This window comes from Pseudorasbora parva, chromosome 23 (genome assembly GCF_024679245.1).
Source record: "Pseudorasbora parva isolate DD20220531a chromosome 23, ASM2467924v1, whole genome shotgun sequence".
NCBI lineage: Eukaryota > Metazoa > Chordata > Actinopteri > Cypriniformes > Gobionidae > Pseudorasbora > Pseudorasbora parva.
The window spans coordinates 7,811,514-7,824,643 of record NC_090194.1 but is presented as its reverse complement, the minus strand read 5'-3'; positions in this window follow the sequence as shown (position 1 = coordinate 7,824,643).

Sequence of the window (13,130 nt, the reverse complement as noted above, 5' to 3'; positions counted from 1 at the left end):
TCCACTTCAAAAGATTTGTTCAAAAACTAGGCCTATTTGTTGTCTCATGGGTGTTTATGTGGTTATTAGTTGTCAATGAATATGAACATTTTGCTTTCCATAACATTTAGTAATAGGCTATATTTTTCTAGAAAACATGAGATCAGTAATCACAGCTCTTTTTAAGGTGACCCTATTGAAGAAATCATCCTCTTCTAAACAGGTAATTTTAATAGTGATGGCACAATTTAGGTCATGGCAACATTTAAGTCCATTCGAGGCATTTAGGCTACTTAAAAAAAAAAAACATGGAAACTGTTCCCTTCATTTTTTACAGTGATTTCAACGGCAGAATATGCTGAAAATAATTAATGCACAGGAACTCGCTTTGGAGGCAGACTGCTCGTAATAAGTCTCCGATTCCGTCGAATGAGCGGGTTAGTGTGTGAGAGAAACGAGTGAATGTGACGGAGAGAGTGAGGGTGCTACTCCTCTCTAACTGTGACAGATACCAGCTGCATCAGGAGCAGATTCCTCCTCAGTCTGATTAAACGGTCTTATTAATTTGCTGAAACATCCCCGTGCCTTTGTCGATTTCTGCAACTCTCACAGATTACGCAGAGATAAAGATGAAAGCAGAAAATCAAGTTTGAAGGGGGATTTTGCACATCCTGCGCAGAGGACACATGCCAAGAGGACGTTTTTAGATCAAACAAGATGCTTAATGACATAATTGGCGTTCAGGTGGTGCCATTGAAATAGAATAGAAGAGCTTTAAATGTGGCGTTTATGGGGGAGTGGACATTTGCATGGCTACCTATGTTTATTAAAAGCTCCATGCGCTTCTCCTGAGCTCTCTGAACACTTCACATTAGCTGTGCTGGAGAGAGCATCCCACACACAGACACCCACACAGCCTGACACAGCCACTGATTCTCTCTCATATAGACATAGAGAGAGAGAGAGAGAGAGAGAGAGAGAGAGAGAGAGAGAGAGAGAGAGAGAGAGAGAGAGAGAGAGAGAGAGAGAGAGAGAGAGAGAGAGAGAGAGAGAGAGAGAGAGAGAGAGAGAGAGAGAGAGAGAGAGAGAGAGAGAGAGAGAGAGAGAGAGAGAGAGACACACACACACACACACACAGTTAGATGGAGATGAGCACACATAAACATCCTCCCACTCACATACTTTGCATTGTTCAGACTTATACAGATAGAAATCGCTCTTGCTTTCCTATTTTCCTCAAACTGTGGCAGTACCATGTACAGTACAGGATGTACACTTACGTTGGTACTGCCATGATATATCCAAAAATATTGCACTGCTATTGTTTGTGCTAAAAACAAGGCATTTCGATGGCAAGAAAAGATGATAACATAGTACTAGTGTGGTTTGTGGTTGTAGTTTGTGTTTTGTTGGTCTCATTTCTCTGCATTCAAACAGTGCTTCAACCTGAAAATAAAAGTTTGATATGCTTATATCATATAAGGAAAAGCTTAGATCAAAGCAGATTACTGCATATTGGATCAGATCAAATATTAGGCAAGATTTTCAACTTTACAAAATCATGAATTGCTTTAAAATGCAATTATATATATAAGCATACATACAGCCCTTACCCATAGGCATGGACTCCACTAGACGCCTGAAGGTGTGCTGTTGTATTTGGCACCAATATGTTAGCAGCAGATCCTTTAAGTCTTGTAAATTGCAAAGTTGGGCCTCCATCCCACCTCGCACCTTTGTGCTCCTCAAACCATTCCTGAACCATTTTTGCTTAGTGGCAGGGTGCATTATCCTGCTGAAAGAGGCCACAGCCACCAGGGAATACATCTGGGTGTACATCTTCTGCAACAATGCTTAGGTAAGTGGTACGTGTCAAAGTAACATCCACATGGATGGCAGGACCCAAGGTTTCCCAGCAGAACATTGCCCAAAGCATCAAACTGCCTCCACCTGCTTGTCTTCTTCCCATAGTGCATCCTGGTGCCATGTGTTCCCCAGGTAAGCAACGCACATGATCCCGGTCATCCACGTGATGTAAAAGAAAACGTGATTCATCAGACCAGGCCACCTTCTTCCATTGCTCCGTGAGCCATTTCTGATGCTCACATACCCACTTTGCACTTTCGGCGGTGAACGGGGTCATCATGAGCACCCTGACTACAAGTCTGCGGTTATGCAGCTCCATACACAACAAACTGATGCACTGTGTATTCTGACACCTTTCTATCAGAACCAGCATTAACTTCTTGAGCAGTTTGAGCTCCAGTAGCTCGTCTGTTTGATCAGACCACATGGGCCAGCCTTCGCTCCCCACTTGCATCAATGAGCCTTGTCCGCCCATGACCCTGTTGCCGGTTCACCGCTGTTCCTTCCTTGGAGCACTTTTGATAGATACTGACACTGCAGACCGGGAACACCAACAAGAGCTGCAGTTTTGGAGATGATCTGACCCAGTCGCCTTAGCATAAAAATTTGGCCCTTGTCAAACTTTCCCCTTTTTCCCGCTTCTAACACATCAACTTTGAGGACAAATTGTTCACTTGCTGCCTAATATATCCCGCTAACAGGTGCCGTGATGAAGATATAATCAGTGTTATTCACTTCACCTTTATGTGTTAAAATATGCTGTGAGATATGTATTACATATGAAAATGGCAAGGTTCACGGACACTACAGTTTATAAAATGTCTCTCTTTGAGGTACATTTATATCTGGAGTGCCATCCATCTGGTAGTGAGTACTGCAATTCAAACCCTGATACACACAGACAGAAGAAATTTTGTGACTGATAGAGAGATAAAGACAGATAAAAGATTAAGACAAACAGAAAACGAACACACATCCAGCTGTATGCAGTATACTGTCTAACTAGTTCATATCGTCTCTTGATCTTATCAGCAAGTCACGCCAAATGTGAGAAAATGGCCAGTTTCACATGAGGTTTCATGGATAGAGAAACTTTGTGTGTGTGAGAAACTGTATAGAAAGATATCCGATTTGTTTAGGATAGCATTTCATCAGACTATTCATACTATTTTTGCAGCACGCAGTATGTACATTTTCTCTATACAATAGGCAGTGTTCTCTTCAGTTCTAAACACAACCAAGTTCATAATAAGAATATGAAAGAGGATCAATGGATTTGATCTGCTGAGTTTAAATCATAACAGACACAAGCTCACTTCTAACGTTAATCAAATGCTTTTAGGATGTTTAAAAAGCCAGATATTGTCCATTATGATGTCCATTCCTTTCTTTTCTCAGACCGTTTCTCATGACTGTAGATATAGAAGTGAATCACTGGTATTAGCCAGACAAAACACTGACCTAGTTAGTGTGTGGATGTGAGCAGGGCAGATGCTTTGAAAAAAAAGAGAGAGAAATTCATTCATTCAGCTTATTAGCCATTATCAGGGTCTTTAACAGTATTTGAGATGATAAACATAATACAATTTTTATATAATCATTTTATAAATGTTATATTTTAAAATGTATTGATACTACAATACATTGGTGGGTACAGTAAAGATGATTCTCCCTTAAAAGTCTATAATTAAAGAGTGCTTTTAATTATTTTTTTTATAAGATAGTGATTTCTAAAGTGTCAAACAAAAAAAAAGATAAAAACTATATTATATTATATATACACTTTATTAAACAAAATCTCAAAGTGCTACAGAATTAAAAACAATCAACTACAATAAATAAATACGTAAATAAATAAATACATTTATTTTATTTACGTATTTATTTATTGTTGTTGATTGTTTTTAATTCTGTAGCACATTGAGATTTTGTTTAATATAAAGTGTATTATAAATAAAATGTACTGTATATATATATATACACTCACGCACTCACGCACTCACACTCACACACACACACACACTTAGACCAGAAAATCATCATCTTGTACATCATCATCTTTTCAGTAAGCAACAACCCTAGCAACCACTCAGAACACCCTAGAAACCACATATCAACAATTAACACCATATCAACCTTTCAAAACACCTTAGCAAGTGCATTATAGCAATCCTAGCATCCAGCAGAACATCCTAGCAACCACGCAGAAAAACATAGCAACCACATAGTAACCCTATCAACCACTCAAAACACCCTAGCAACAGCATAGGAACCTTAGCATCCACCCTGAAAATCCTAGCAACCAAATAGCAACCACTCAGAAAACCATAGCAACCAAATATTAACCCTAGTAACCACTCAAAACATCCTAGCAACCCTAGCATCCACCCTGAATATCCTAGCAACCACTCAGAAAAACATAGCAACCACATAGTAACCCTTTCAACCACTCAGAACACCCTAGCAACAGCATAGGAACCTTAGCATCCACCCTGAAAATCCTAGCAACCAAATAGCAACCACTCAGAAAACCATAGCAACCACATAGTCATTCTAACAACCACATAGCATCCCTAACAATCACTCTGAAAAAAACCTAGCAACCACAAAACCATAGCAACCATTAAGAACATCCTAAAACAACCATAGTAACCACTCAGAAAACCCAAGTAACTACATAACAACAATTAAGAACACCCTAGCAACCATTCAATACACCCTAGCAAGTGCACCATAGCCATCCTAGCATCCACCCTGAACATCCTAGCAACCACACATCAATCACTCAGAGAACCCTAGCAACCAAATATTAACCCTAGTAACCACTCAAAACATCCTAGCAACCCTAGCATCCACCCTGAATATCCTAGCAACCACTCAGAAAACCCTAGCAACCACATAGTAATTTTAGCAACCACTCTGAAAAAAACAAGCAACCACAAAACCATATCAACCATTAAGAACACCATACTGTATTGCAACCCTAGCAACCACTCAGAGCATCCTAGAAACCGCATAGCAATCATTATAAACACCCTAGCAACTGGATAGCAATCCAGTTTGTATCCACTGGACACCAATCTTAGCATGTGGCTTAAAGCTTTGCACGCATGGGCAAGCGCTCTTCATAACTTCTTAAGAAAATATCAAAATCTATTCTAAACAAGCTGTGCAATCTGCAAATATGTCAAAGTAAATGTGTCAATCTAATAAGGTTGGCGAGTCGTCATCCCCATTGTAGAAGTGACAGTAGTTACATTTCCTTTTTTAAGATGAGAAGGAAAGTATGCTGTATATGCAGGTTGTGGGCTGTTATCGGATCAACTCTCAGGAGAATTTCAGGAAACAATGAACACATTTTGTCTATGGTGTCTGAAGTGACAGACATTTGACAGCCTTCTAAATGTATGTCACTCAAAACACTTTGAGGATTTGTGTGGATATGTGTGTGGATATCAGTCAAGCGCTCAGAACACAATTCCTTACTTTCTCAGGTGTGTGACGTGCTTCTGTTTTCCTCAATGAGATCTAACAGCCTTAGGTAAGCCCTTCAAAATATACTTCAAAGATAATACATATTTGTTAGTCTGGTAAAAAGCCAGATTTTGTTTGGAGATGCATTAATATTGTTAAGCTTTATGTTTTAAATCGTATTGACCAAAGCCGCAGGGTTCAATGCACGGCACGCCATTGCTCAAATGACAGGTCTGCCATTATCTTTAGGCAAGACTAACTCACCTCCTTCCATCAATAAGTGGGACATTTGAAATAGACCCCGGAGTGGACTCTCAACGGACTAGAGTGAATCAAGAGCAGCCAGTGCTCAATATAGAATATAGATTCATGTTAAATGAGGTACAGAGCATACAGTATATGTGCCTGCACACCCCAGAGCTAGACAGCACATCTGTCCAATACTGGCCGACTGTTGAATATTACAACAGCTCTGAGGTTGCTTTCCTCTGCATCTACTAGAGTAAGGTTAAAATATCAGGTGGATACATACACTATATTCCCAAAAGTATTGGGACACCCCAGGTGTTCCAAACACTTACATGGTGGCCATCAAATCAAATCAAGCACACGCTTCTACAAACATTTGTGAAGGAATGGGTCGCTCTCAGGACCTCAGTGAATTCAAGCACGGTACCGTGACAGGTAAGTTTGGTGTGGAGGAACTTGACTGACCTGCAGAGTCCTGACCTCAACCCGACAAAACACCTTTGGGATGAATCGTCCAACAGTGCCCAACCTCACAAATGCGCTTCTAGAAGAATGGTCAGAAATTCCCATAAACACTCCTAAACCTTGTGGAAAGCCTTCCCAGAAGATTTGACGCTGTTATAGATGCGCCGGGTGGGCCAACTCCATATTAAACCCTACGGATTAAAAATGGGGTGTCAAGTTCATGTGCATTTAAAGGCAGGAGTCCCAAAACATATATATATATAATATATATAATATAAAATTTGTGTGTGTGTGTGTGACTGTGTGTGTATATCCTTGGAAGTGTTGTTTGATTACTAAAACAAAATCAAATACAAATAATTTTCATTCATTGAAATAAAGCTGATATAAAATAATATAATAAAAAAACTATTAAATAATAAAAATAAATGTTATATTTTTATGTTTATATATTTTGACAAAGTTGCCAGTTTCCAGTCTCAAAAGAGATAAACTCTTTCGCTGTAACCATTATTAAAATGGCCAAACTTAAATGTATAAATATAATTCATTTTAAATAACTAAACATCAAACCAAGTGGCTAATTGTCATTTTAACCACATGTTAAAAGTAACCAGTTCAGAAATAAAAGTAGTGTAACAGATTTGTCTCTCTGTGATTCCGAATGAATCAAGAATCTTTTTTTGATTGAATCTTTTCAGCGGAAAAATTGTGGGGAAAAGAATTTGCACTGAAATCACACCTTTTTAAAGTGACTGATTTCAAAATAATATATAATGATATACACACACACACACACACACACACACACACACACACACACACACACACACACACAGCCTAGGACCACGGTTGTGAAACAGAGACAGCGAGACTACAATCAGACCCAAGTGACCAAGAAAAGAATGTTTTTTTCCATAAAACAAAAGGACAGTGTCATGGCCGGAGATAATGTCCTATATTGGCTGTTCTAGTGACTCACCGGCTCCAGTAAGTGTATTTCTGTCTACAGTTGGCCACTTCAGCCACTCTATGGCACCAGACAAAGTCAAAGGGGGTGACATTCTGTCCCAGATTTTATGGTTATGATGCAGGTTTATGAGGACCACACAACAGTAATGTGTAATGTTTAACTCTTTTTAGGTAGCAGAAGACAGCTAAAATGTCTTGACTCAGTCATTCTGCTCTGCATCCAAACCATTATGAGAGAACAAGAACTGTCCGCAGTTTGGGTTGCATTTCAGTGGATTCTGCATATAGGACATATAGAGCCCTATAGAGGTGTAGTAATCAGCTCTTTCCTGTAATTAGACAGAACACAAGTGAATGAGAGCGGACATAATGTGTCCCGTTCTGTTCTGTTTGGCACTCTTGGGCCTTGCCCTCCAGACATGTCTAATAGGAAGAGAGTTTAATTAAAAGAGAGAAAGAATGAATTTGGATGTCTCTGAGATGAATGAGCTGTGGAGGGCAGTACGAATATTCAGTAGGCTAGTGATGAGGTGGGCCGCGATTGAAAGCGTTCTGCTTTTGATTTTTCTCATCGAATATTTTGGAATGTGCATGTTTGTTGAATTTTTTTCCTTTTAATTGTATAATATTTTAGTCTTGTCAAAGGGGACACACAAGGGAAACTGTCTATCACATAGATAAAATCACATTAGTCAAGCTCAGGCGAGTGTAACCTAATAATCCTGACCAAATATTTTACATTTCACATTCACATATGCAACTTGTCCACCATGTTACGTGACATAGCAGTGTGTAACAGGTTTTAAGCTATTAAGGCCATTAATAGATAGGAAAGAACAGCATGCTAGAAAAATATTATAATTTAAGAAGAATTTTAATCGATATAAAATCAAATAAACATTTCCATGGCCACCTTAGCATCTCTATGTGCTTCGAAAGGGAGAAACGAGCGGTGGGCGTTTGCAATTCACAATCATCACGTTAGATGCCATTAGAGTTCACACTCCACCTTTAAGGGAACATAAAGTCCACCAAACTGTAGAAATGTAATATTCAACAAATCAGATAAATGAATGCCGCACAACAAAGAAAACTCTGTAACTTTATGAATAAAGCAAACAAGTGTGCTACAAATGAACCACTGAAATGTTAGGCCTAACGTTACCTGTCCAGCAGAGAAAATAGACGGTTGCAGTCTCTTTTTTTCTGTAGCCACTCCGGAAGTCTTTTGCATTTTACAAAGGGTGAATCTCCAGTTGCCACTGCGATTGTAGTTTAAAACTTTCTGGATCCGCCGTCGAATTGATAAATTTAATTATATCAACTGCTGTAAAAAAAAAATTAAAAAAATCCGGTCTAACATCCTCGCAATAGCCTTCTAGTCGGGACACATTTACGTGTACACATGGGATAATGACGCAAAAGATATTTTTAAATTTCCCACGGAAATCCACCAGTAGGCTACCAATGGAATTAAAAAACATTATTATTATTACAAGCGTACTGTTGTAAACCGATCAAATGGAGAGGTGCTGATGTTTTAATTGTGTGTGTGAGGGTTATGTAGCACTTGCTAAAATTTATTTTGGATAATTTTTTAACCCAAAAACGTCATGGACTGCAGCTCTACGATTAAAAGATGTATGAGGCAAAAGTGAGGACACTTGTATTAGTGAAGAATGTGACACTATATTAATTGCAGGTTTCAACATGTTAGCACAAGTTTTCCTTTGCATTTTTCACATACAGAGGAGAACGGTGTCTTCTGTTTTCCCGTGTTTTGTTGAAAACAGTGTTGTGCAAATGGCCCGTAAGAACAGCTCTTTTAGAGTTCCATCCCTCTATATCAAAAATCACCTCTCCAAAAATGTAACAACGCGTCAGTTACACGCGGACTGCAAGCGCGGTGATTGGTCTGTCAGAACCCCTCCCTCACATGCTCTCATTGCAAGTGTAACTGCATGTCAACATGGACAAGGATGCAGAAGTATAATTGTAGAGAAGTATATTTAGTATAAATGTAGTGAAGTATAGTTGAAGTAAACAGTCTTTACACTTTCTTCATAAGTAAAATATGAAAGGCGGTCTGCCAGAAGCAAGATATTTTACTTTTTAAAGTTTTAACTATGTATATTTCTCTTCCGATTCGCATCAGAAGGCCTTTATAAACCCTCTGGAGCCATGTGGATTACTCTAATAATGGATGGATGCACTTTTTTCTGCTTCAAAATTTGGGCTGCCATTCACTGCCATTAAAATGCTTGGAAGAGCCAGGACATTTTTAATATAACTCCCGATTGTATTCGTCTGAAAGAAGAAAGTCATATACACCTAGGATGGCTTGAGGGTGTGTATATCATGGGGTAATTTTCATTTTTTTGGTACACTAGTTATATCAACTGCTTCTGTATTCAGAGTCTTGCATTTGGTGACACATAAGCCTGGATGAAGATGAGGGAGCTGAAAGAAAATAGGAACTCAATTAGAGATATAGCACAAACATTGGACCAAATCAACAGCTTGGAAAAGAAAGAAACCACCGGCGACCTCAGCAACCGACATCAAGCAAGTCAGCTGAGAAAAACAACAGCAGTTTGGGAGAGACAAATCTGAACAAGAAGTCTAAAATAAGTGTCAGTAAAATCACCAACATCCTCCAGAAAGCTCACAAGCTACTGTTCGCAGGAGACCTCGACAGCAGAATTACAGAGGCTACACAGCAAGTTGCAAACCTCTGATTGGTACCAAACATAGAAAGGCCAGATTAGAGTCTGCAAAAAAAGCAGAGAGATGAGCCTGTAGTTCTAAAAGAGAGTTTTATGGACAGATGAGGCAAAGACAAACATTTATCAAAGCGATGGGAAAGCAAAAGTGTGGAGAAAAAAAACAACCGAAATGATCTAGACTAGAGCATACAAGCATCTCGTTTGGAACATCATCTTTGTTCATGACTTATTAAATGAAGGTGGAAGCAGAATGAATTCAGAAGAGTACAGAACCATCTTGACTACAACCGTTTATGAACCATTAAGAAGCTCTTCATATTGCAACAGGACAATGACCAAAAACACACACTGCCAACTCAATAAGGAGTTCATCAGGGGAAAGAAATGGAAGGTCTTACATTGGCCGAGCCAATCTCCAGATTTAAATCCCACTGAACATGCACGTCACCAGCTGAAGAGGAGACTGAAGGCAGAAACTCCCCAAAACAAGCAAATGGTTGCATTAAAGGCTTGGGAAAGCATTTTAGAAAATTAAACCAAGAGTCTGCCGATGTCTATGAGTCGCAGACTCACTGCTGTGACTGCATGCAAGGGATTTGCATCTAAATATTAGCTTTGTACATTTGCTTTAAGTTAAATTACCCCAATACTCTAAAAGTGCTGTTCTTCTTAGTGGGTAAAAAATGTATGTGATGAAACAGCCAATAATAAATGAGATATTCTGTACTTTTGGCTCATATTCCTGTTTTAATCATATTAACAGATTTCTTGACACCACTGCAAACAGAGCATATTTGCCTTTAAAGGGATAGTTCACCCTAAAATTCAGTCATTAATTACTCGCCTTCATGTCATTCCAAAGACTTTTGTTCATCTTCGGAACACAAATAAAGATCTTTGGTCAAATCGGAGGGATTTTTGACAGCTAGGCAACTACGAATTTTAAGTTTCAAAAAGTTCATAAAGAGAGTGTAAAACTAATCCACATGAACTGAGCGGTTTAGTCAAACATTTCTGAAGAGACACGACAGCTTTGTGTGATAAACCGATTCAATTTGGGCTTTCATTTACATATAAACATTCAACAAATTACAGTTGTGGTAAATGGAAGCTCAACCATGTTCACTTGACGTGCGAGAACCAATGGGGTTAATTCTGGCGTTACTCAGCCCGTTTGAGCTTCAGTGAGAACCAATGAGGTTCATTCTGGTGTTACTCAGTCCGTTTGAGCTTCAGCAAGAACCAATGAGGATCATTCTCGTGTTACTCAGCCCGTTTGAGCTTCAGCAAGAACCAGTGAGATTCCTTGTCGTGTTACGCAGAACGTTTAAGCTTCAAGCAGGTTCAGTTGAGCTTCTGTTCGCTGATCATTGTTAATATATGAATAACAGACATGTGTGTGTGTGTGTGTGTGTGTGTGTGTGTGTGTGTGTGTGTGTGTGTGTGTGTGTGTGTGTGTGTGTGTATATATATATATATATATATATATATATATATCAGTTTATCATATAAAGCGACCACGTCTCTACAGAAAATTTGGACAAAACCACTCAATTCATATGGATTATTTTTACAATCTCTTTATGAACTTTTTGAAGCATCACATTGGTAGTTGCGTAGCTGTCTGTGGAGGAACGGAAATCTCTCAGACTGCATTTGTGTTCAGAAGACGAACAAGAATCTTACGGGTTTTGAACGACATGAGGATGAGCAAATCCTTTTTAGGTGAACTAACCTTTAAATCTCCCAAAACTCATGGAGGGGGCAGTATTATAATAATCGCCAAATAGTTCTAGGGGCTTACATATAATAAATATATAAATAATATAATAAAATGCCCCATTACTTTTCACAAAACAGACTTTCAATGAGGAAGGGATTATGAGTTAATGAATGTGGTGAGTAGTATTAATCTTCTCAGCAGTCTGCCTGGAGTATTCCTCACTCGATACCTGCCAGACTCATTAACATCTCTGGTCTCATTTAATAAATGTGTTAAAATAGGCTTAAGTAGATTAGATTTTATTATAGATTTTGTCTGCTGGTCCATATATTAATGCCCCTGCAGGTCAGCCTGCCCACTCAATACGGTCTTCTACGGCGGTAACAGCTGGTAAAATATTCTCAAGCCAAATCAATCCAAAGTGAAGCGACAACACAAGACGACTTCACTGACATCAATACAACAGCGAGCAGACATAACCGCATCACTTTGATCAGAGCATTTGTGTGGCCTCATTCTGCCATGGATCCTGACAACCTGGAGGCAGAGGCAAGAAAGGACATGCCATGATTAGGTGTGCATCTGAGGCTAACCACACACACACACACCTCTCGCCGGTTTCTAACAAACATGACAGCTTGACATTGCACCTGGGTTCGATTCATCTGGATTGGGTCCCAGACAAGTGTGAAGAAGAGAGACAGCACGGGAACTGAGACAAGGAGAGTTTGCAGCCCTCCTAGTAACCTTGTAGAAACATTGCAGCTTTTGCACATTTTGAGCAATGCTCAGCCGCTGCATGTACAGTATATGGATGATTTTCAATAAACGCACACTCTGGCCGCACACATTCACACTCTCATCCTCGGAGGTACTTCAGACTGTTTGATGAGATTCAGTTGCCATGGAGACAGCTGAAAGTGATTGATTGGCCAGCACCTGAAAAGTGCTCACCGAAACTTCTAGATCAACCAGTTATTTTTAAAGGCCCTGTGGGAAATCTCAGCATGAAGGACGTGAATCAAAAGAAAGTTTGCTACGTCTATGCTGAAGGTCACTGCAAAAAGTGCTGGCACAATTAAAGACGGCTCTCCCGTTTGCGTCGCACATTAACGAGTAGAAGTTCGCGCCGGCACAGTTCTGAGACCAGATATATGACCCTGGACCACAAAATCAGTCATTAGGGTCATTTTTTTAAAATTGAGATTTGACCATCATCTGAAAGATGAATAAATAGGCGTTCCATTGGTGTATTTGTAAGGATATGACAATATTTGGCCGAGATACAATTATTTGAAAATCTGGAATCTGAATTGGGTCCAAAAAAAGTCTAAATATCGAGAAAAAACGCCTATAAACTTGTCCTTAGCAATGCATGTTATTACTAAAAATACATTTTTGATACAATTACGGTAGGCAATTTACAAGACATCTTCATGAAACATCATCTTTACTTAATAGCCTAATGATGTTCGGCATAAAATAAAATACGATCATTTTGACCCATACATTGCATCGTTGGCTATTGCCACAAACATACCCGTGCGACTTATGACTGGTTTTGTGGTCCAGGGTCACATATCTGTCCTTCAGCTGCTTCCGTGGTTAAGAAATAACTGTGAAAATGAGAATCATCATGAGAAATCAGAGATCAAATTAATACTTCTCCTTGGAGA